This window comes from Marmota marmota, unplaced genomic scaffold (assembly GCF_001458135.2).
Source record: "Marmota marmota marmota unplaced genomic scaffold, marMar, whole genome shotgun sequence".
Taxonomy (NCBI): Eukaryota; Metazoa; Chordata; class Mammalia; order Rodentia; family Sciuridae; genus Marmota; species Marmota marmota.
In genome coordinates this window covers 1,903,968-1,929,206 of record NW_026000020.1, presented here as the reverse complement: position 1 = coordinate 1,929,206, position 25,239 = coordinate 1,903,968, and the positions used below count along the sequence as shown (strand labels likewise).

Genomic DNA, 25,239 nt, shown 5'->3' with positions numbered 1-25,239 from the left:
AAGCTGCTGCCTCCACAGAGCAGCGCTGGCCGGGAAAGGTGATCCCGCAGGCCGCCCGGGACGTGAGTGCAGGGTCGCTGTGAGCCCCTGGGTGGCAGGAGGAGGTGGCGGGGGCAGCGCCAGCAAAAGGATCGGAGCCGCGCACTAGTCGCCCGCAGCCTTCAAGTTCCGTGGGCGCCCTGGGTCCGCGCTCCATAGGGCGTCCGTGTGAATGTGGGAGCGCATGGCGCGCGCGCCCGAGCGGCGGCCGGGGAATAAAATGTGAGACGCGCGTCTCCGACTTCAGCATCGCGCTTCTCCGGGAGCGCCGAGGTGTGGAGGCGCGGCGTGGGGAGAAGGTTAGTGAGGGACTGCGTGGGGATCGGGCTCTCGGTTACGTCTTTCCTGGTGTGGCTGCAGCGAGTGCGCTATTCAGCACGGAGTTAGACTTCGTCGGCAAGAAGACAGACCTGTGTGTGCGAACCGTTGAGGGTGGTTTGGGGAGAAGCAGGACATTCGGGAGAGGGTGAGTTAAGTGGAGGGTTTGCGCTTTGGGAACGCACGGACACAGTTTGCCCCTGTAGCTCACTAACGGTATTTTATTTGGTTCTGGAAGGGAGTGAAGATTTTTGTTGTCTTTCTCTAGCCCACCCCCAAGCAAAACTGCACTCTTAAAGCTTAAAGTGTGTTCTGTTGATTTCTTGTTCTCTGTAGCTACGATGTTTAGGAGCAGACGGGATCTTGAGAATATCCAAAAAAGCCGAGTCTTAATTCTTATATACTTGGCAAGTGGAAAACTCTGCTTTGGGATTGTTTTACTTTCCACCCGTGCACAGAGTAGATATTTGATGCATTCTTTTGAGTACGGAATGTGACATCCATCTCTTTTGGATTTGACCACGCTGGTGCTGGGGGATTGAGTGAAGTCAAAGCAAGAGATGCTTTCCAAAGAGAATTGAATAGCTGTGTTTGGAGAAGCTGTGCTTTCCAGGAATTTAAATGAGACTTTTTTTGTGATTGCCTTCCAGGTCTCCCTTCCTAGTACCATATTTGCTTTGTGGGGCAGAACTTCCAAAGCTGTTTTATAATCTGAGAAGCACTTTGGAGGGTGAGGGAATAAAGCCTAGCTGAATTTTTGTAAACCTATATTTATTGGTCATGCTGAAAATTTAGCGAGAAGTAAATCATACTTGATTGAAATCTTTGTCTCCTAGACCACTGGACGTTCCAACCGAGAAGGGGCATGGTGGTCCTTCACGCAAAATGCCTTCCCGGGTGGGGGAATCACTGGCAGGCTTGCAATACATTTTTGTCTACAGTACTTACTTTCTAAAGCACGTTTTAAAAGCCTCATGTATGTTGTTTGATTATTAATATTTCAGAAATTGTAATAAACTTTTTTTTTACCATTTTGAAATATAATGTATGACTAAGAAAGAACTAAAATAAAAGGAAGTATCATCCCCTTTCCAGTTTAGTCCTAACATCTCTTTTCAAAGGAAAAATGATGTGTGGCCATGAACCTCTTTTTACCCACTCCCCTTCCACCATCATTTTTCTGTAAAATTGACAACCAAATTTTTCACAGCACTTAAAGTCATGCATTTTGTACTAATGCACTAGAAAACCCACTGGCTATGGCAATTTGGATACTGTGGCCAAAATGGAGGGGGAAAAAAAAACTTTAATAAATGACTTGTTTTGAATTTCACGAGATTAGAAAAAACACAGTCATGAAAGAATTCTTGATCCAATTCTTACTTTGCAATGGATCGAAATTGTAGCATTTTGTGTTTTGCTTGGTGCAATGAAGCTTCTGGAGTTTTAAGCCAAATCTCTTGTAGCTATTTTGATAGAGCCTCACCCCTTAGTTAGAGCTTAGTTCTGTGCTCCACAATTTAGAGTGCATTTGGGGACTGGTGGAGAGTTCAGAGGAAAGAGCAGAATTTGTTGCAATCTAGGAAGTAAAGGTAAAGAACTGAAGATATTTAGACTAGAGGACTTAGTTTAAGATGCTTACTATTTAAAAATGTGTGAATGATTTATTATGCAGAAAAGGGCAATCATTTGTGGTAAGTTTCTGATGAGGATAATTAAGAGGAAAAGAGTTCACTGTGGGGCGAAACAAAGTTGAGTCTTTTGAGTTGTTGCCAGTCTAACCAGCAACAGCAAGATTGGTTAAGTAGTGAAGGGGCTGCTGAGAAATTCCTGTACATGCTTGTTTCTAGAGCTTTTAATCCCTCCCTGCCCCCTTTCTGAGAGTCTTCTCTTTGTGAGATGATTGACATGTGTGTCTCTGATCAACTGCTTATTTTTCTCCTCTAGGTCTAGAATTTATTCAAGCATTTTTCAAGTGCTTAAATCTTCTCTAAAATGACAAACTCATTCCTAGGCTTCTGCAGCTTCTGCTGAGGTAAATAAATCTCGAAAGAAAAACTTAGAGATATTTGTCCTCTGGGAAACTTAATTAATTTACAAATTGGCTGTCTCATTCATGATACTCGGAATAAAAAATATTGTGTGCATGATAATAGGAACAGTCATTTAGAAACTGCATTTTCTCCTTAAGTATACTGTATTGTGTTATTCCAGATCAATTGTTTTTCCTCCTCCTGAATATTCTGTAATATGATCTTAAAATTTAATTGCTTAAATTAAATGTTTTATTCCTTGCTTAAAACATCTAATGGAAACAGATAGTGACCTCACGGTAGGTGTATGTTCAGTTTTGATTTTTTAAGCATCGAAAGCTTAAAGCGTATCCGTTTATAGAGATCTATCGTATGAAATTCACAAATGAGTATAAAAGAAATAATTACATTGAATCAGATACTAATTTTGGAATCAGGCAATTGCAGGTGCATGTTATGTAGAAATTTTCAACATTCTTAAAAACCAACTGTTGATGTTAATGCCTGTGACTGAATGGGTTGTGGATGATGACCAACTGCTGTTAGCAGATTATCACACTTTCCATTGAATATAGCTGCCATTTTTCTGAAAGACCTCCTTACTATTTTGGAGAGATTTGTTTGTAAACATCATGAAGTACACAGTGCAAAGACAGAGGCGTTAGGGAAAATAGATTTATTATGCCTTTTACCAAATCTGAAATATATGCTGATCTGAAATTCCCAGCAACCCCTTGAATTGATAGATAACATTGCAGTTCAGAATATATACTTGGAACCTATCTTGTCCAGATGTAAAATGCATTTAAAGTCATGAGGTATGAACTGGGCAGTCCTAAGGTTTTGTAGGAGCTGGTGATCTGGTCCAGCACCAGTATCAATCAGTCCTAGCCCTGGGTTAATGCTGTCATCCTGCAGGTTCTGTGCTGTCCCATGGTCTGGGATACTTCCTGGTTTGGGGGAGGAATTGCTTTGTGGACAAAAATGATATTAGTGGGCTGCTGCCCAATCTGGGGAAGTTCTATCTCCGCACAACTGTTCTTTGTCTGCCCTCCTGGCCTCTGCTGCCCCCTGTGGTCCTCTTTAGGAAAGAAGTCCGAATTCAAGGCACTCATGCCTCTAAAAAGCTAGAAGGGTATGAGGGCTGGGTTTTCAGTTTTGCACTTAAAGAATAAAGTGGTAAAGAAAGCTTTTGCCCCTGCAGTGACCTGCCCTGGAGGAAGTCTGGGACTCAACTAGAGTTCAGTTTCCAGTACTGTAAAAAGAAGGCCTAGATTAAATCTCCAAGGTGACTTCTGGTGTAGAGATTCCTTAATATTGATAATTGTATGTTCTGGTGCACTTAAAAGCTAATTTCCCTGCAGCCCCAGGAGAGGGTTGTAATTCAAAGAATAATAATAACAACTGATTTTCACATTTTATGCACCACACCCTGCTATTTGCTTTGCATAAATTATCTAGATATGCTTTAGCTACCACCAGGGGAAGTATTATTATCCCCATTTTACAGGTGAAAAGGCTGAGCTTTGAGAAGGTGAAGTGCCTTCGCAGAGCAGGGATTTGGACCTGGGTCTGATGTCCAGAGTGCATGCCGTTAGATGGAGATCCATTCCACAGGGGAACAGGAAACAACCCCTCCTTTCATTATGTTATACCCAGAGACTGGCCATGACTGAGAGCTTTCATTTCATGTTTTAAACCATGGCTGAGCTTGCTGGGTGGAGAAGATTGTGCCCAAAAGAAGGTGCAGGCAGGGGAACCTGTATGTACTGATGGCACATGTTCATCTGCAAGCAGAAAATAGCTTGAACTGCAAGTTAAAATATGGGCTAGGAAATTTGGAATATTCATTCACTCAGTATTAGAATGAAATTCTGACTCATATGAAAGGTGTCGTATCAGGTGAAAATTCCAAGGAAAAATTTAGGCTTGGATTTGTGCAAATTATCCATCCACTTTGAGCTATTAGATTGGTGAAGAGAGAGAAAACTCAGAAAGTTGTCTTCTGGGACATTTAGAAATATGTTGGCTAAAGCATTAGAGAATACACTGTAAAGAAAAATTCTGCAATCTTGATTATAAGTCTCTGTTTTCAGAAGTTTATAATTCACACATTAAGTTCTATTCTGTGCTGCTTCTAGTATTTGAGCCTGAAAGGTTAATGCTTTATTAAATTTCAAACAATTGGTTTTCTGTGTTCGAATTATACAAAATTTTCAAATAGAAGTTCTTGTAAGTGGGTAATTGTTGTGGTTTCTAAAATGACTTAGCTTTAAATTAAATTTGGGGAAGGGTAAATCTCTTCGATAATCCAATAACTTTCATTATTCAGAAATAAATTTGAAAAGTAGCTTCCTTGAAAGCACAGTGATGACTTTTCTGAAATGTAAGAATGATATTGTGGGCTTAAAAAAAAAACCTGTATTTGTGCCTCTGACCACAAATAGGTAGAAAAAAAGTACAGTTAATATAGGATTTGTTAAATTCTGTTAATCCAATTACAAAATGGACCCGTTAATATATGATTAAGTGAATTAATTCACTTTTACTATTGGAAGAAAGATTGTGCTGTGTAAATTATATTTCCAAACTGGCAAAAATATATTCCATTTAAAATCTCCATATGTAAAAGGACTGTCCTTAAAAAGATATACATGAACACTTACACATATTCAGAAGTAGGGGAACAATAATTCCATCCATTAATGTGTTTTTTGCATTAGCAATTAGGAGTGAGAACTTGAATTAAGATACTTGAGCATTAATGGTTGGGATGCGTAGCTGTTGAGTAACAAAATCAGGCCTAGAGCACAGTCCTTCTCACTGAGAGAACATTCTTTTTCTTTTATGATTTACCTTTTTTTTTTTTCTCTGCAATACTAGGAATAGAACCCAGGGATGTTTTATCACTGAGCTACATCCCTAACCCTTTTCTTTTCTTATCTTAAGGCAGGTCTCATTAAATTGATGAGACTGGCCTTGAATTAGCGATCCTCCTAACTTAACCTCTGGAGTACCTGAGATTTCAGGCATGGGTACCGAGCCTATATTACTTATCTCTCAAAAAAAATTGCATGCTCCGTATTCTGTGTGGCTTGTGGGACGTTAACAAAAATATTTAGGGTTTAAACTTAACTCCTACTTTCTTATAAACAGGACATAAATGGAAAAACAATTATTTTATTTATGTGAACATATATGTATGAGCCTGCATATTTATAAATGTTCTTAATAACAAATGGCATCTTCAGGGACCTTTGGTAGTATACAAATTTTGTTGTTGTTGTTGTAAGTCTGTTTTTTGTTACTGGGGATTCAACCCAGGGGCACTTTTCCACTGAACCATATCCCCAGCCCTTTTCAGATTTTATTTTGAGACAGTGTCACACTAAGTTGCTTAGAGCCTCACTAAGTTGCTGAGTCTGACCTTGAACTCCTTGAACTCCTGCATGGGCCTCCCCAGTCACTGGGATTATAGGCCTGTGCCTCTGCACCTGGCTACAAGAATGTTTTTAAATGCTGAGACTAACTCCTGAGAGAGGCTGATAGGGTATCCAGGGGGCTGGACCAGGGCTGAGGTGATTCAGCCTGTCTCCTGAAGAACAGATTACTATTTGAATTTGCCCTGAATCATAGTGTCTTCTAATCTCCGTAGATAATAGTTTAAAGAAGTCAAACAGTAAGCCCACGAATTTTACTTTTTGAAAATACTAAACTCTGTAATTCTCAAAGTAATTTTTTAGTGTAGTAATATAGGAGTAAATGGCGACCGGATAAGTGCAGCATTTTAAAAAAACATGTTAACACAATGTGTATATAATATGTATATAATCTGTACATAGGTCTATAATTTCAGTTTTTCAAAGGGCAGTTCCCCCTCCCTACCTTAAATCATAGTTTAGTTAAAAACAAACAAATAAAAAAAGAATTCTTTCCATCAACATTCACAATTAGTTGATGGAAGAGTTGAACTAATTAAGTAATTTGCCTGATTTAACACAGTCAGCCTCTGGTATCTGCAGGTTCCGCACCCACGGATTCAATCAACTGGGGAATGGAAATATTTGAAAATAGTTGCGTCCTTACTGATCATGTACACTCTTTTTTTCTCATCACCATTTCCTAAACAATAAACTATAACAACTCTTTACATAGAAATTACAATGTATTAGGTATGATAGATAATCTAGAGTTGGTTTAAAGGATGTGCCAAGTTTCTATGCAAATATTATGCTATTTTATATAAGCAACCTAACTAAGCAACCAAGAATTTTTTTTATCCATGGGGGTCCTAGAGCCACTCCTTTTTGAAAACCAAGAGGGAGCAGTACTCAATATAACAACATTGGGGGGTGCCATTGAATGGATTGGTTACTTCATTAATTATTTGAGGTGGCAAAGTTTCAAAAATTTATTTTTTGTATAGAAAAATGTCTATAAGGTATGCTTGAAAATAACATGACTGCTTCCCTAAGTTAAACCCAAACATTTTTATATTTTCTTCATTCTACTCTTTGTACCATAGACTGTATTATAATCATACCCTAGTAATACCCCACGTATCACTTTGGGTACATACACAGAAAACTCAAATTTGTTTTGTTGGTTTGGAATTTCCTCCAATACCACCTCATGACTGTTAACTGCAGTATTAGGTGGAAAACCAGAAGTGTGTACAAGAAAAGCTTTAGGCTGTATTATATAATATGCCTCTTAAGGAGCAGTCGCAAGAATCCTACATCAAGGAATCTTCGTAGTTGGGATACATAACCCAATTTGCCTGTGGACTCCAGGAGTTTAATCAAGTGCATGATGTGCATGTTTTCCTGTGAAACCTAAACTAACTCAAACTACCCCAAGTCTCCATGTGAGTTCTTCTCTCAGTGGCCCAAATTGGATCTGTCCTGTACTTAGTGTGGACAATGATAGGTGAGTTTATAATGCTGAAACATAAAGTGACCCTGCGAATGGCTTATACATTTGGTTTGGGAATTACTACATTCATGTGGTGCCTGAGCAGCATCCCCTGAATGTTTAATGTGATGCAGCCAGGTGCCAGGGTGCTACCCTCCAGGTCTCTGCTAGCAGGAACTTGATGCAAGGCCATTTGTACCTTCATTCCTTGCTGAATTGGAAGGCATACTTACACTGATTAATTTGCTTCCCAGCGCATGTATTTCCTGTGAATCCACATATTTTTTCCTCCCAAGTAGCAATTCAAGTTGTGTATGGGTTCAGAGGTAGGTATAGAACAGTATATCAACAAAAAAAATGTCATGTGCATCTTTGTTTTCTTGCTGTCAGTTTTTTTTATTAAATAGAAAATAAAGATTGACATTGCAATAAAGTATCTAAATACTCCTCTTGTTTATACTTTGTAGTTTCTAAATTAATCCTTTTTTTCAGAGAACATCCAGGTGCTTGAATACCTTGTCATTGAACAAGATGGGTCTGGAGCTCACAGACCATCCTATCATTCAGTTTGTGGGGGTAGGGGGCTGGTTTCAGGATAGCACCCTACCTCACTGTTAGCAGAATCGGCAGAGGCTCAAGTCCCTTATGTCAAATGGCATAGTGTTTGCATTTCACCTATGCACATCCTCCTGTGTATTTTAAGTCATCTCTGGATGACTTAGAATACCTAATATGATGTAAATGCTATGTAAATAGGTCTTACACTATATTATTTAGGGAATAAAGACAAGAAAAAGTCTTTACATATTCAATATAGATGTAGTTTTTTTTCAAATATTTTCCATCTGTGCTTGGTTGATTATAGATACAGAATGTGCAGACACTGAGATCTGACTGCATAAAAAGTGTCTCTGTGTGTGTATTATATGTAATATATACATATATGTATGTGTGTGTGTATGTGTATATATATATATATATATATATATATATATATATATATATATATGAATATAAAATATTTATCCACATTTACCTTCATGTATCAGTATTCTTGTCTGTTCCATCTATGCTCGCGGGTCAGATTTCATCAGCGTCTGAAGTAAAAAATTTTGAAGTATAACAGTGCCCCAATACCAACTTTGAAAATCTCAGAAGAACATGAAGAAGCAAACTTAATCATGTCCCCAGCTGACAGATCCAACAGGCCAGGAGAAGATACTCTAAAATGTCCAAAGATGGTATACTAGTCAGAAAAAACTGACCCATGTGATGCTGTTCCCTGGAGGTCCTCAAACCAGAAATGGATGATGTCAAATGGAATTTGGGAAAAGAAAAGAATACATAGAAGCAAATCATCCTCATGCTCTTCCTACTTAGCATTCTTTTGTTTTCCTCCAAAGAGGCCCTTTGGACACAAACTCTCCCCCATTCTCTCTCTGCATGTCTGTGTCAGTGATGTACTTCTTATACCAACATGAGTAAGAAGGAAGCCAGGGCACCTGCTCTCTCCGAGGCTCAGGTTTATTCTGATCAGGGTGCAGTTGCAATCATCTCCATGCATCCATAGGATTGGTTCTAAGACCTCAGTAGGTACCAGAATCCTTTGCTCAAGTGCTTTACATAAAATGTCCTAGTGTTTGCATAGGACTGCACCCAGCCTCCTGTACACTTTAAAGCATCTCTAAGTTACTTATACCTAGTACAGTGTAAACACTGTGCAAATTCTTGATGACAGGAAAATAGTCTAGACATGCTTAGTACATGTGATTTGGGGGAATGGGTGTTTTTGATCTGTGATTGACTGAATCTGTCAATGTGGAACCTGTGAACATGGAAGGCTGATACTTATCTTGTTTTCAACTCTGTACCTCAACCAAAGGATTGCTACGTGGGAAAACTATTAAATCCTTTGCCAATACCAGCTTTCCTCAGATCTTAGTGCATAGGGAATAAAGATGCACTAAGATGGTTTATGATGAATTTTCATAAACCAGATATACCTCTGTACCACATCAAGAAATCAATGTTATGTGCATCGTTTATGTCATCCTGTACACTTCTCTGATCGCTGTCCCCAAAAGTTAACCACTATCTTGATTTCTGACAGAAAAAATTACCTTTGTGTCCTTTGGTTAAAGTTTAAACAAAGTACCTTAAATTATTTAGCATATTTTTCTAGAATTCAGGCAGAGTTAACCAGGAATGAAAGTATTGGCTGTACTGTTAAAAGTCAAAAGGTTCAGTGTTTATTCATCATTGAAATGTACATGCTATATATCAACAACCCTAGACTTATTAATAACACAAAAGCTTAGTTATTGTTGTCATTCACTGAGTTCACTATAGGTCTTTCTCCCATTGACTACAACCACAAGATCAAAAGTAAATTTAAAAATTTTTTAAAAGTTAGCAGATTATACTCTAAATCTTGAATACATACTTGACCAAAATGGAAAAAAACACCAAAAAAGATGAAATTTTCTTTACTAATTGAATTAATTTCATTTGGCAACTTGTAGCCACTGAATTATGAATTTGAAATAATTTAATATTGCAAGTAGACACTGATAGATGGATAGTTCTAGTAGTTATTTTATGTAATATTGTTAGCTTGTCTTAGGGATGTAGAGGAACTAGTTCATAAAAAAAACTCAGCATGATGCAGAAGATTAAAGTCATGTTTATAATACGATTCCTTCGTACTTTTATTCTCATAGAGAAATTCTACATTCCAATGTGGATTAATAAGTGAAAATCTAGAAACCTAGTCCAGGCCTCTCCCATACCCCATCAGTTACCTAACTTACACTTGTGTGTGGACCCACTTTGAGAGCTGTTTCCACTCTACTGAAAATTCAAAGTTCAAAGGGATATAAAGAAAAAGTAGAAAATCTTAAATTAGAAAATCTTATCAGATCATCTTAAAATTTGGTGGGAAGAAAAAAGAACAAAATATGAGAACATAATTTAAGAAGCAAAAGGAATAAAAGGCAGATTCCTTAATAAAGCTCAGCTGTGCTCAGATTAGATTGCATAAATTCAGGATTTTTCCTAAAGCCAGAGAAGTTGACTTACATCAAAAGCCAGATGCAAATAGTACCATTTGGTGCGGAGCAGCCTGTTTGGCAGCCAAAACTGACGTGCATTGAGGTTCTAGGGTTCTGCTTCTGTCCTCTGAAGAGGAATCTGTATCTGCTACCTGCTGCTGCCAATACCAGCTTTCCTGTAGTGTGCCCTTGGCAAATGCTATCTAAGTGGCTTGGAAATATGTGCTTAGGATGCATGTGCTTGTCCAGAGTCTCCTCCCTCATGGAGACCTTGACATTTACAACGTCCAGAGCGAAAGTTCTGCATGGTATGTAACAAAAGGAACATTTTATATTAGGAATTTATTTTACATTTGTCCCCCACCCAGCTTTAAAAAAATCTATTTTTAATTCTACATGTTTATTAGGTACAGTGCGATAATCCGATATGTGTATACAGTGTGTCATGATCAAACCAAGTAATTAGCATTTCTGTCTCCTTAAACTTTTATCATATTTTTGTACTTAAGCATTTCATGTATTTTATCTATTTTTTGCCATTTTTACCATTTTTCATTGGTGCATTATAGTTGTACATAGCAGTGAGATTTGTTGTTACATATTCATACGTGCACACAGTATAACAATATAACCTGGCCAATGTCACTCCGCAGTATTTTCATTTTCCCTTCCCTCTTTTCCTTCCCTGGTTCTTTTCCTTTTTGCGACTGATCACTAGGAACTCTTGCCCTCCTCTCTGCACATCCATTGTCCTCTGTTTTGGCAAGAAGTCAGTTTCCAGGGCTGGAGATGTAGCTCAGCGGTAGAGCACCTGCCCAGCGCCACAATTTAAGAAAGAAAATAGTTATCTTTCCAAATCCTGAGCTCCAACATGTGACATTCTCCTTAGAAAAGCCCAGGTCTTCCCCTGGGGCAGGCAGGACCTAGTCTGTAACTTAGAACTTCCCGTGCTCCTGGTTTAGGCTCATGGGCTCCACTTTCCTGCCGTCCTTTAAGTCACATCCACTTTCAGGCTCTCCCTGACCAGATTGTTAAGAACCTGACTATTTCATGGTCCCATTCCCCAACCCCCATCAGTTCCTGTTAGTTTTTACCAGCAAGCCTTCCCTTCTATACAGGTACCTCCGATGATTGTCTTGCTCTGCTTGCTACTCTTTCAATGGACTTCACATCCCTCTCACTCCTGCTTCACCATGTTTCCTGCAGGCAACTCCAGGACAGTGTGCTCAGCTACTCAGCCCATGGCATACTGCTGAATTCATCACATGCTTCACATTTGTTGAATAAATGAAGCTAAAAGCCTTATTGGATTAAAATGACAGACGTCCACTCTCTAAATGTGATTTTCAAAAGGGGGAGTGGGTGGAATGTTTTCCCCTTTCTTCAGGTAGTAGTCCCATAAACATAGATCCCCAAATTCTGTTGATCCACAAATAGAACATCTTAAGGACAAGGTGCACTGCCCAGGAGGACCATTCTTACATATCTTATCTAACGCCTGAGCATTGCAGTTAATTACTTTGGAGAAATACATTTACTAGCAATGTCAGGAAATCAGCATTAAACCATTCAACCTAATAATTTTTGTGACACTTGTGAATCTCACCGAGAAAAACCTGAGATTCACATTTCTTTTTATAATTATTACAAATAGGGTTGAGCCTCTTTGCAAAGCCTTCAGAACTGAGGGACATATGTAATTGGTAAATAATTAGTATATAAATTGAGTAGGATCTGTCTGTGGAGAATTTGTAAAAGCACATTGTTTCAGATTCACAAATGCAGTATCAAATCCTACCAATTAGAACTACATACAGTCTCAGCACCTGGTGAGATAATGAGGCAGCTTCAGAGAGAATGGGCTCAGCAGTGTTTTGTTATTGGGCTGGGTTTTTTTTTTTTTTTTTAATTCTACCAGCCCAAGTATCATCTAAGAACAGCTGTCAGACTTTGGAAAAGGCACATCTAGACCAGGGTATACAACGTCAGCTGTCCATGAAGAATTACAGTTTTAGGACCGCGATCACCATTTCAATTCAGCCCTGCTGCAGGTGGGAGACTGATGTCTTTAAGTCTAACCGATCACTATGCTGTCCCCTGTCAGCATGGATGTGACCTTATTCTGCCAATACTCGCAACCAAAGCCAGTTGCAGAAGTGAGGGGCACCTTGTGAGGACAGAGACAAGTGTCATTAAGAGTTCACATGGAACTCTGTATATTTTCAGAGGATCTTCCTGGACTCCTCATCCTCTTGAGTTCTAAATGGAGTTTTATCCCCAGTATATTTGGTTTTGTTGTTTGAAATTTTGCAGTTACTCAAAAGGTCAAGTTAATACTGGGGGGCATGCCTGGAACATGTCAGTTAATTAAAGTTCCTTACTAGAGTTGCAATACCCACCTCACCACTGGTTAAAGTTAGGGACATTGAATGATTGTGTCAGTGGTAAATCACACATGGCAGGAATTTAATGAAAGCATAGGAAGTGGAGTTTAAAACAAAGAAAAAGTACCTGGAGCCCTTGAATGAATCATTTCACTGCTCCATTTACCTATGCACTGGGTGCTAGGAGCTGCCTGGGAAGGAAGAGAGAAGATCCAAAGTGGACTTCTCTGCCTGAGTAAATAATCTGGAATCAAGTTCATTATCAAGTGGATGTTAATGACCTCCTGTGTGTTGGCTAAGCAGTGGTCATGTCGACTGTCACAGTGTGATAGTTCTGTGGTCTGGTGACCCCACCACCACCCTGGCTGTGCCTAATCTCCAAAGGCTGTTCTCTGTAAGAAAGAAAATTTGGTCTGTCTCCTGTCAGCAGCCTGGTTGGGTTCCAGAACACTGGGTGTTGCTGTGATTTAGAGTAATATATTAAAACATGAAAATTTTGTGTTTCTTAATGACCTCAGACTTCTGCACACCCCCAAGCTCTTTTCATTTTCCTTATGAGTCATGCTAAGCCAGCTTAATAGGGTTTACATTGCCAGTTGGTTTCTGTGCACTTTTAATTATGTTGTTGTCCTTAACAAGGTTTCTGATAGCGGGATGTGGTTAGAACAGTCTTCCTTATGACTGTGTTCCGGAACATGGATGCCAGGCAGGAAGGCCTCACCCCGTGCTAAAATCAACCCATTTTCCACAGGAAACCCATAATCACTGGATATTGGAAGTGGTTTCAAAAGAATCCCAAACTTTGGGGAGAGGGGCTAAACGTGGCTTTTTTTTTCCCCCAACTGCTTTTGATTTCTTGAGAAGGTTTATTTGCTAGGCCGTGAAAGTAAATAAAAATTTTGTGGCTTCCTAGAAAACTGGTAATAAATAATATGGATCTAACAAGAAGTCCTGGGTTTGCTTGTTTACACTTCATGAATATCTGAGGTAACTGGAAACTGCAACATTTGGGCTCTTCTCCGTGAAATGACTATTAGCCATTCAGTTTACATACCGGGAAAAAAGATGGTCTTTCTTCATTTGGAGGGAAGAAGACCTACTCTTTGGAAGACTGACATCTTGCTGGGCCATCCATCCATCGCAAAGCATCTTGCCTCTCACTTTACCAAAGGTGGAAACATCTCATCTCTGGGTCAGAGGAGTTCCTGTCCCAACTGTGGCAGAGTGCAGGGCCCCCAGGTGACTGCATTCCTATGAAGTCTGGCCGTACCTGATGTATGTGGAGAGTACCTCAGCAGAGTGCGCGGTCTCCTTACAGTCTGCATAAATAAATAAAAGATTACCTCTCATAGGCTCAAAGGTCAAGAGCCTCTTCCTGTCTGTAGTGGGTGAGGCTGGAGAGCAGGGCATGGTGTCCTGCTTAGGTGTGAGGGAGGGCTCACAGGATCCCTGGGAGCTGTCTACCTACCCTAAGCCTCATGCTTGGCCCTGCATTCCCAGGTGTGGAGCCTTGCTCTCAGTCAAGTTAATGAGAACAGCTTAAAAGCAAACAAGCCCTTCTCTCCCAGGATTCTTTCCTGATCTGGAAGGTTCTTACGGAGATTTGAAGGCCCCCTCCTTTCCAGAAAGCTAGGCAGTAAGAGGGAGCTTCTATACTTTTGAAACTGTTCTTAGGACCTTTCAAAGGGCAGGAAAGCTGGGTGGGGTTGAGTGTACCCCACCAGCCTACAGTTACCACCCAGTTAATCCCTCCCAGAGATCCTCAGCTGCCCATCTCAACCTCTGGAAGGTCTCCTGACTTCCTAGGACAGCAGCAGTTGTCTCTGACTTCGAAGGGCATTAGATTTGGAGCTCCTGGGGAGAAGAGATGAAAGGAAGAGACAAGATGTGTTTTGTGTTTGCAGCAGGAAATTACCATTGTAGCTTGGGGTTGGGGTTTTCTCTGAAGATTTGAATAGAGGAAGCCAGGCTCTGCCAGAGGTCCACACCCTTATCCCACTTCCTGCCTTCCTGGTGGGTTGTACCTATTCAGAAGGTGCCCTTCCCCTCCGCATGGGGAATTCCACTGTCTGCAGCTTCTTCCAGCCTTTCTGGGTTCCTTATCTCTCCATGTCTTGTACTTGTGACCATTCTGGTCACCAGCCCCAAATTCCAACCTCCCTCCCTTTCAAAGTTCTTTAGATATGGGAGTTTATCCAGTTTGTGTCTGTCTCCCCAATGGCTAGCAAATTCCTCCCATAGATAACTTGTTGAATAAAAGAAACTTGATCTATGGGTTTTACAATCTAGCAATGGCTCCTGTTTTAGTCAGCTTTTTTGCCATTGTGACCAAAAGACCTGACAAGAACAATTTTAGAGGAGGAAAACTTTACTTGCTGCTTAGGATTTCAGAAGTCTCAATCCACAGAAGTGAGGCAGAACAGCAGGGCAGAAGGGTGTGGCAGATGAAAGAGCTCAGGAGTGACAACAAGGAAGCAGAAAGAGAGAGAGGTCCATTCACCATAGACAAAAGGCAGCCACAGCCTACCAGCCTACAGTTACCACCCAGTTAATCCCTCTCAGAGGATCTACACACTGAGGAGGTCACTGCTCTCCTAACCCAGTCATTTCACCTGTAAACATTCTTGTATTGTCTCACACTGGAACTTTGGGGAAACACCTCATATCCAAACCATAACAGCTGCCTCCCCATGTATTTGGGGTTTTTTTGTTGTTGTTTGTTTGTTTGTTTATTACACATCTCCAGCCACAGTTAACACTGTGGGAGCAGAAAGTTATACAAGAAAGATACATTCTTGAGTTGGAAATTTGCTTCCTAAGAACAGAAACAAGTTGACTTATTGTAACTGTCAGGCCCCAAAGTCCATAAGGATGCTAGGTTTCTGGGATAGGGTTTTTTTGTTTTTGTTTTTGTTTTAATTTTGTTTTATGTTTTGTTTATTGGGGGGGTGTTGTTATTGTTGTTGTAAATATTGGGTTCTTTCCTCTGCTTTTTTCAACTTCTGGCCTCCAATCCCATTTCTTGTTTGTTTCTCGTGTCTTTTTCCTACAGCATCTCAGGACTTCAGCATTAACAGCCAGCCCTACGGAAGTGCTGCCAGAGGCTTTCAGGACAGTTATCTTTGCTTTGGGACTTGTACACAGATATTTAGTTTATTATGGCCAGTTCTAAAAATTTATGACCTATGAAAAGTTTATTTTCAGTGTAATAGAGGTCAGAATTGGACATTTAATCTGAAATCCATATGTCACTGAGCTGCACAATATATGAAGGCATTTTGTAACTGTAGAGGGCAGTCTTGAGGACAGATGGGGGCTCTGGAGTCAATAGACTCAGATGAGTTACTCTTTTCCTTTTCCTCTATATATGTAGTGGGAGGAGCCATATTCTGGGCTTCAGGTTCTCCTACGTAAAATGAAAATGAATGATTTATTTGGTTCTTTTTTTGACAAAGAGTATTTTTCCCCACTACTGGAGGTTAAATAAACTCAGATATGTCTGTCAGTTATTTAAAAAAATGTATTTTTATTTTTGAGGATCTGGCTAAGTTGTTAGTTGTCTCAAACTTGTGATCCTCCTGCCTCAGCCTCCCAAGTTGCTGGAGTTATGGGTGTACACTGCCATGCCTGGTGACAAATAGTATTTTTAACTGCCAACCAGCATCCCTGGACAGAGCTCAAAGGTAGAACTTGTCACTGTTATTATTAGAATACAACAGAATAGTTAAAGAAGATAGAATTGGCTACATGTTTAGCAAATTTGCTGGGTGGGGGAGGGGGAGGGCTCTTGCTTAAGGAACCTTAGGAAAAGCTACACAGGTTTTTTTTTTTAGTTTGTTTTGCTCTTAGATTACAAACAATAAAATATAATGCCTTTTTCTCTGAAATAACTCACAGTTGATGTAATTACAAACCAGACAGTGGTTTTGAGGACCTTAAGGAAGAAAGATCATAAAAGGCTTAGGGATGGGAATTCCCTGACTTTGGGCCCTTCCTGGGATTCAAGCACATGGAATTTTAATCTCCTTGTATTGTGTACAGTGCTCATCAGAGGAAGCTCTCTGAAACTAGATGTGGGTTTAGCTCTTTGCTAGTCCCCCCCTTCCTATCCAGCCCAGTGCTCTAAAAGATTAGATCTGCCATGAAGTTAAATAATTAAATATGAGGGGGGAAAAAAACAGAAAGACGTTGAAGTTAAATAAAACCTGTCATCTTTTTGCTTAGATTAAGATTCTTAGAAATGATTTTTGTCACCTTTGAATTTAAAATTGTAGGCTTAACAATGTTCCATAGATTAACAGAGTTAGATATCCCTGGCACAGAGTAAATATCTGCTCAATGAATGGAGAAAGGATAGCTGAAATGACTCAGAGAAAAGAAGGGGGGAAAAGAAAGGAAAGGCAAAGGGAATAAATAATGAATTATGAGATGTCTGGATTGTCAACAGAGGACTAATGACCCAAGTTTTCAAAACTAAAGAGCCTTATTGCTTTCAGTGAGAGGCTGAATGAACTGATAACAGAGCAAAATGGCTTTGGAGTCAACCTGAGTTCAAATAAGTCCAGATACTAGGGAATGTTGTTCAAAATTAAAATGGGTCATTTTTCTCCAGAAAGCAGAAAAAACATGCACTGAAATGTACTAAAATTGTGTTGCCCTTCCTTTCCCTCCTCCCTTCTCTCCCTCACCTTGTCATGGTGTTTTAACGTCCTAAGTCAAGAAAAATTAAAATTTTTATTATTATGAATTTTACCGTTCATTTTTATCTTGTATAATGCCAGTTTTGAATGCAGATAAAAGAGCATTTAACTAGTTTTCAGAATCACTGAAATTACACTGTTCTTATCTCTCAGCTGGCACATGTGTATTTCCTTCTTACCAGAACAGTGGAGAGACTGTCTTTTTTTGTTTTGATTTGGTTTTTTGTTTGTTTGTTTGGTTGGTTGGTTGGTTTTTCTGGCTTTCTTTTCTTTCTTTTTTCTTTTTTCTTTTTTTTAATTACGCTTCTTGATCCATGAAGTGCCTACCCACAGTTTACCAATGAGTATGACGGGGCTTTTCTATAGCATCCTTTCCAGCGTCAGCAGTTGGCTAAAATAGGGAAATAAGAAAGTCTGTGAGGGCATACTTGGTCAATTTTCATGGAGCCCCCTACCCCGCTTTTTTTTTGGGGGGGGGGGGGTGCAGGGGATTGAACCCAGGGCCTTGTGCATGCAAGGCAAGCACTCTACCAACTGAGCTCATCCCCAGCCCCTGCTTTTGCTTTTTTTTTTTTTTTAAACAGAAAGCATGGCCTCTCGGGGCAAAGGGACCCCCTGTCATAAGGGCAACATGGTTGATTACCTTGTACTTGTTTTCAGTCTTGCTGAGCTCCATGCATCGAGACCAGACCTCCATGTGCACTAGGGGCCTCACGGGCACTGTTGGTGAATGCACAGCAAGGTTCAGTGGACGCACCGTTGCACTGCACGTGCACATTCTTGTTCGCTTCATTCTCTCCCATCCAGCCTCGCTTTGAGAACACGAAGACAAAGACAATATTATTGGGAACATTGAGACTTTAGAACGACAACATTAAGCCGGCCTGGTCCTTCTGAGCGTGGGATTGTAGGTGATGCTAAGGTCACATGCCTGGGGCTCGGCCCTAGTGACAATCCAGTGGTATTTAGCCTCAAGGAGCCTGTATCCTCACTGAAAAACTGAACCAACAATAATACCTAATTTGTAAACTGTTCTGTTTAAATACAGGCAAGGTTATATTGCCCATGTAGTACTACCCTTGGTACCTAGGAAGGCTTTAATAAAAGTTAGTTCCTATCAATTCTGCTACGAAGCAAATCTTCAAACATGATGGTTCTATTGTCATAAGGCAGCCTAATGCAAATGCAAGCCAGAGTCATTAAATGTCACTTCTAGAATTGAACAGGCTGCAAAAAAACATTTTATAAGTCACAAATATATTTTATTATCTCTTTTGAAATGAGTCAGTGTCTGAACAATTGAGTAAGCAAATAAAACATACTGCCTTAGAGGTTTTGGAGAACAGAGCCGTTTTATAAAAATACAAGGCCTGGATTCCAACCCCATGTCTCTCGGTGCACAATTTTTTGTCCCCTCTGTATCTCAGTTTCTTCGTGTCTAAAGAGAGAGTGTCAGATGTCTGACATAGATCAAAATTGTTACATGATCAATTTTGTCACACCGAAATCGTCCAACTAGGTTAACACCTAAAGTAAAAATGAAACCAGATACATCAATGAGTGTAATAAGGATGTGATAGAGAAGAGGTACAATAAATTTGTTTTATCATTGCCGCCTTTATGGATTGAGTGCTTGTCCTTTGTTAAGAACTGTACAGCTGTCGCTACAGGAGGAGCTTTTGCTTAACAGGACTTATGCACAAATACGTATTTCAGTACTATGCATATTTCAGTACTATACACATGCTATTTGTTGGCCACAATTCACCCCTTAAAACTCTGAGCATTGCCCGGAATGGTGGTGCATGCCTGTAATCTCAGCAACTAGGGAGACTGAGACAGGAGGATCACAAGTTCAAGGTTAGCATCAGGAACTTAGCAACTTAGTAAGACCTTATTTCAAAAAAATAAATAAATAAAAGTAAACAACAACAAAAACAATGACTAGAGATGTAGCTCAGTGGTTAAGCACCCCTGGGTTCAATTCCTGGTGCCAAAAAGAAAACTCTGAGCATGTGTTTTCGCATGTTTTAAGGGGCCTGCATACAAAAAGCTCTCTAGGTGTCTGAAGTGCCTGGACTTAATTTTATTATGTGGCTCAGGGTTTTCTTGATGGAGTGAAAAACTATGGTGGGCCTGAGTTGACTTGTAGTTTTTCAGGAATGTTCAGAGCCAATTATTCAACAGAATTAAAAGTAAAGGTTGTAAATACTCAACATTCACCCCTTACTAGTGATTTTGTTTATACTGTATACAAAGATGAGCTTTCCCAGATCTTGTCCCAGGTCTGCTCAGTGACATCACACTGGTATTATTGAAACTGGCTTATGGTGGAAATATTTATACAGAATGGGCAAATGCTGGCAATTGGGCCTCTTTCCCCACTCTCCTTCCCTGAGAGGCAATTGTAAAACATTTATCAGCATGCTGCAGAGTAGGAACCGCTTTAATGTAGAAGTTCCTCTTGGAAGATTTGTTACAAGCTGTGGCTTTGTAGGCCATTACCGAACCCATCAGAGATTGGGAAAGGAGGAGAAGAGAATGAACATTCTTTGAGCATCGGTGCCTGGCAATACATTAATTGCCTTTCGTATAGAGCCCAATTAAAATCCTCTTAAAGGCAGGATAAGCTGTGTGATATTACCCTACTCCTGTAGTAGAATAAACTGATCTGTGGTTTAATAACTTGCCCATGTTGATATACCTAATTAATGAAAAAAACAAAAACAACCTATGTTGGGAATATATTTATTTGTGACTCAGATGCTTATTATCTTTGCCATATCCAGTGGAAATTGGAATACCTTTGTTTTTATATTATTTATTGATTTATTTATATTTTGCTGTGCTGGGGATAGTACCCAGGGCCTCGCACGTGCTATACAAGTGCTTGCCACTAAACTAAACCTCCAGCCCTGAAATTTGAATCTATTTTGCAAAAATAACAGTGTTAGATGCTATGGTAATATTTTTGCAAGTATAATTAATACCACATTCATTCTTTCATTCATTTATATTTTTTTTTCTACATAAGATACTGGAAGTGAAATGTGCCAACCACTCATCATTTGAAGGTTCTGCCCAGGGAGGAATGGTTAGGTATGAAGTGCTATGAAAATGCAGGAAGGGGGCAGGTGCGGTGGTGCATGCCTGTATTACATCCACAGTGGCTCCAAAGGTGGCTGCAGGAGGATCCCAAGCCAGCCTCAGCAATTTAGTGAGGCACTAAGCAACTCAGTGAGACCCTCTCTCTAATAAAATACAAAATAGGGCTAGGGATGTGGCTCAGTGATCGAGTGCCCCTGAGTTCAATCCCCCAAAAAACAATGCAAGAAGGGACCAGGGAAAATTAGAGAGGATCAGGTAGCCCTCGCCAAGGCATGTAGGTGTGTTACTGGTGTGGCATGTGGTCTCTAGTGTTTAAGTGTTGCAGGGAGAGGCAGGTTTTGGTAGAGATGTCGAGAGATCTCAGATTGTGGTTAGACAAGGTCTCTGTGGGTAGTTTGCGAATTCCAGTCAATGTGTTTAACGCTGTTTCTGTGGGAAACATGCCCAGATTGCCAAACCTCCCCCAAAGGCACACCTGGAATGCAGCTGCCCTGCTTTCCAGCCTCTCCGCATTTCATTCATCCACCCACAGCCCTTTCAGGGACATGCCCTCCAATGAGAAGTTTTTAAGAGGCAGATCATGGGCCATGCCCTTGGACATTGTGGTTCAGTAAGTCTGGAGTGAATCCAGGAATTTGCATTTTAAACCCACATGCTTAGAGATTCTAAGGCAGCAGCAAGCACCATGCACTGGGAAATATCGTTCCATAGCTTTTGTGCCATCTTTCCAAATACAAGGAAAGGACACGCACTTAATAACTCTTCCTAGCACTGCATCACTTTTACATCTAGTCTCTGTTGATGTCCACAGACACCTTGTGAGACGTTGATTACGCATCTTAGTTTGTAGTGTTGAGAACTGAAGATGACACAGGTTCATCTCAGTCTGCCAGTGTGTTTCCCTTGGGCTCACAGAGACACTGAGGCTACTGCCCACCTGTTGTGTGGACACCATCTCCTGGTGACCTGCTCCAGGACCAGCCTCAGAAACATGTTGCTTTAGACTGGGGGCCCTCTATGCTCCCCAAAATATTTTGAACTCCATTGGAATGATTCTGGAGATTTTTACGATGTAGTAATTTTATTCTTGAGGTTTCTAGTTGCCACAACATTCTGTTTAGCTACCGAACTTTAAAGCATAGTCATATACAACTTAATGACACTCCCATCAGCAAAGGATTGGTCTGTGTATGGGATGATGGCCCCATAAGTTCTATCACCTAGAGACATGTGGCCATCCTAGTTTGCATGAGTACATGCTGTGATGATGCCGACTACCGACACATTCCTTAGAACACATCCCGTCATTAACAATACGGGACTGCTCTGGAAGTCGAATCCATGGTCCAGGCTAGTCAGGATCATAAGATGACAAGGAGCATATCTTAAGTAGAACACAGTTATGTGGGGGTTTTTTGGTATTTCAGTCCCTTTCCATCACATATTGACAGAGAACAAGACAATGAACGTGAGCCAAGAAACCTATGTTTTCATTCTCTGTCTGCCTTCAATTTGATATCGATAGGTAACGTGCTTCATTTCTCCAGACCACAAATTCCTCATTTATAAGAAGAGAAAGTTTAAGTTCTTATAGGATCTGTCCCAGTTTGACAAGTCTCCCAGTCTCCAGAATGGAGGGAGAAAATGCCCCCACTGATAATGTGTTCTTGGACTTGTCTAAGACAAATGAAGCATTTGTACTATTAAGCAGTGGACGCATGGTTCTATAATTGTATGCATTTATTTGGTGGTTGGGAAAATACAAACTTATTTTATCTGTCAAACTCTTTAGATCTAAAATAGTTCAGCAATTTGGTTTTTCCAGCAATTTGGTTGCACTGCCATCTCTGTCTTAACGTTTCTTCTGTGTCCTGCCTCAGCCTAGTGCCTGGGTCATTTCAGCCCAAAATACTCCCATGTTTTCACTTAAGACTGATAGTTTACTTTATTGAAATATAATTTTACTCCAATGAGAAAGGCAACCAAGCCAGAAATGATTTTTTTGTTTGTTTGTTTGTTTGGTTTTGTTTGCTTCTTCTTCTTCTTCTTCTTCTTCTTCTTCTTCGTGTGTGTGCACATAATACAGTATACACTCACAGTAGCTATACATGGCTTAACTTGAACTTTATATTCTGAGAAAGCAGAACATTTGGGGGGGGGGTATTTTTTTTCCTATGAAATCAAAGTAATAACCCTACACTGTTCAGAAATGAATTCCAGATATAGATTTTTATCCAACTCATCTGACATTTTAAATAAATTTTAAACTGATGAATTCAGTGTTTCTGTGATAGACATCATAAACATTTTCCTTTTTCAAAAAGCAATCTGGGGAGTGTATATTTGTACTGTAGTTAATACTGTGTTAAGTCAGTGTAATATAGCTGCTGCAAACATTTGTAGAGCAAAGGAAGAAAAGCTTTTATTTAAATCTTGCCAAGAGCAGAAATAAAATGAGCAAATGCACACTGGAGTGAGAGGCAACATAAAGATCGGTACTGTTTTATTACCGGAGTGCCGCAGCATTAGCATTTCATTGAAGCGCATGTCACATGTGGAATGATCACTAATAATTTTACATCTGAGTGTGTGGTTTATAAGAGATGTTTGTTGAGTGAACAAATGTTGGATAAGGCATTTCTTTTCTGCTATGGAGATGTCATTTACTCAGCATGGAAATTAGATGCAGACACCCTAATTGTAATATTGTTTGTATATTTACATAAGAATAAATGAACAGCTGTTTTATTTAGTTATGAACTATTCTTGGCTGACATGGGTATCTACTATGAAGACAATGTTACTAGTTATTTTCACTAAATTATAGGATTCTGGAAAAGAAGATTGGGTTAGCGTGCGCGCATGCATGTTGAATATCTTTCATTCCACATGCTTGGGACCAGAAGTGTTTTATATTTCAGAATTTTTTGGATTTTAGAATATTTTCATTTCTATAGTGAGAAACCCTGGGAAGGGACCCAAGTCTAAACATGAAATTCATTTATGTTTTATGTTCACCGTATACACACAGTTTGAAGGTACACTTCATTCCATATTGGGGCTGACCACATTTCACTACATGAAGTCAGGTGTGGAATGTTCCATTCTGTGGCATCAGGTCAGCCCATTTTAGAAAGCTTTGGCTTTTGGAGCATTTTAGAATTTGAAATTTGGGATTAAGGATGCTCAACCTATATATATCTAACTGGATATGTATACCACTCACACACACACATACACACATACACACACACTCACAAAGATATTACTACATATATATACATACATGTGTGTGTGTGTGTATATATATATATATATATATATATATATATATATATACACNATCTGTGTGTAGGGGTGTGTGTGTGTGTATATATATATATATATATATATATATATATATATATACACACACACACACCCCTACACACAGATACACTTCAGTGTGTGTGTGTGTGTGTGTATAAATATATACACATATATTAATATATATACACATATTTATAAATGAGTAGTCTATCGAGGGGTATGTCAGCAGTTTCCATGCCATGAGTTATTTACACACTGGAAGACAGAGCTTCCCCTGAGTCAGAGAGACTTCAGAAGTAAGGAAAAAGGGTTGGGGTAGGCTGAGCAGGAGAAAACCAGATACCTTATTTGACATAGATATTGCAGCAGAAATCATCAGGTCTTATGTTTTACAATGTCATTTCAGACTCACAGTCTTCCGGCACTTTCTTCTCCTTTAATGTGTTCTTTCTCTGGCCCCCTGGTTAGTTTTCAGCTCAGAGTCTGTTGAGTTAGCCACAACTGTGGTCTTATGCTTCTATTCCTCCTTTAACTTCTGTCACTGACATCTCAAGAGGCAATCTGGGTTGCCAGGGTTTGACATTGGTGCCCATGTGTGGGTGAGATCATCATGGGGTCCTATGGAAGCCAGCCAAACTTCTGTGCAGTCAGTCAAAGCTGGGTGGGTGGGCCTGTATTATTATTTTCCCTTTTTCTTTCTATTCCTGTATGTCACAAATTAAACTTCCAGAAGGTGTACTTATGAGTTCCCATATCTTGATGGCATCTGGATGAATTTTAGCCAAAACCATTTGTGAGGAAGGTCTTCACTGTTAGAGATGTTGAAACCCAGAGTGTTTTTTTAATGTAATTAGATATCATAAAGACATTGAAATTATATCTTTAAAAGTTAGTCTATTTCATAGAAGCCAGCATTTCTTTATCATGATATGTAAAATAGATAACAAGCAGTTTGATCTTTATAAAGAATATATATTAAATAACCATGAACTTATCCAAATTGCAGCGTGTGGCACATGGTTTTTAGCTGCCTGAACCCTCTACTGCTCCACTGAGGTTCCAGCTAGTTGAAATGCTTCCTGCCCCCAAGTGCCAAGTACCTAACTCTTCACTATCTGTTCATTCCAGCTCAATTTTTCTGTCTCCAAAGGACTTTCCCACACTCCCCAACTGGAATCATGTTCTGGTGCCTGAGAACACCTTTTTCATTTCCTTCCTGACTTCCTTCCTGGACTGGCTGAGAATGAACTAAGTGCTGGGCACTGTCCTAGGCACTGAGGATGCCATGCATGGTCCACAAGAAAGTGTACAACTCTTTGAGAAGAAAGGCCGTAAACAGATAATCCCATCAGGTCAGGATCAGTATCAATGATCAAAACAAAGG

The 25,239-nt window shown here is 39.8% G+C and overlaps 1 protein-coding gene across 5 annotated transcripts in view; it reads left to right on the top strand.

Moving 5' to 3' along the window:
• Window positions 1-6: 6 nt before the first annotated feature.
• Window positions 7-25,239, top strand: part of St6gal2 (ST6 beta-galactoside alpha-2,6-sialyltransferase 2) — a 75,571-nt gene continuing 50,338 nt past the window's right edge. For 2 of the 5 annotated variants that reach the window (XM_015499644.2, XM_048810251.1), the window contains exon 1: window positions 93-338. The gene's annotated coding sequence lies outside the window, so the exon portion shown is untranslated. The other 3 variants (XM_048810254.1, XM_048810252.1, XM_048810253.1) reach the window with 3 other exon arrangements.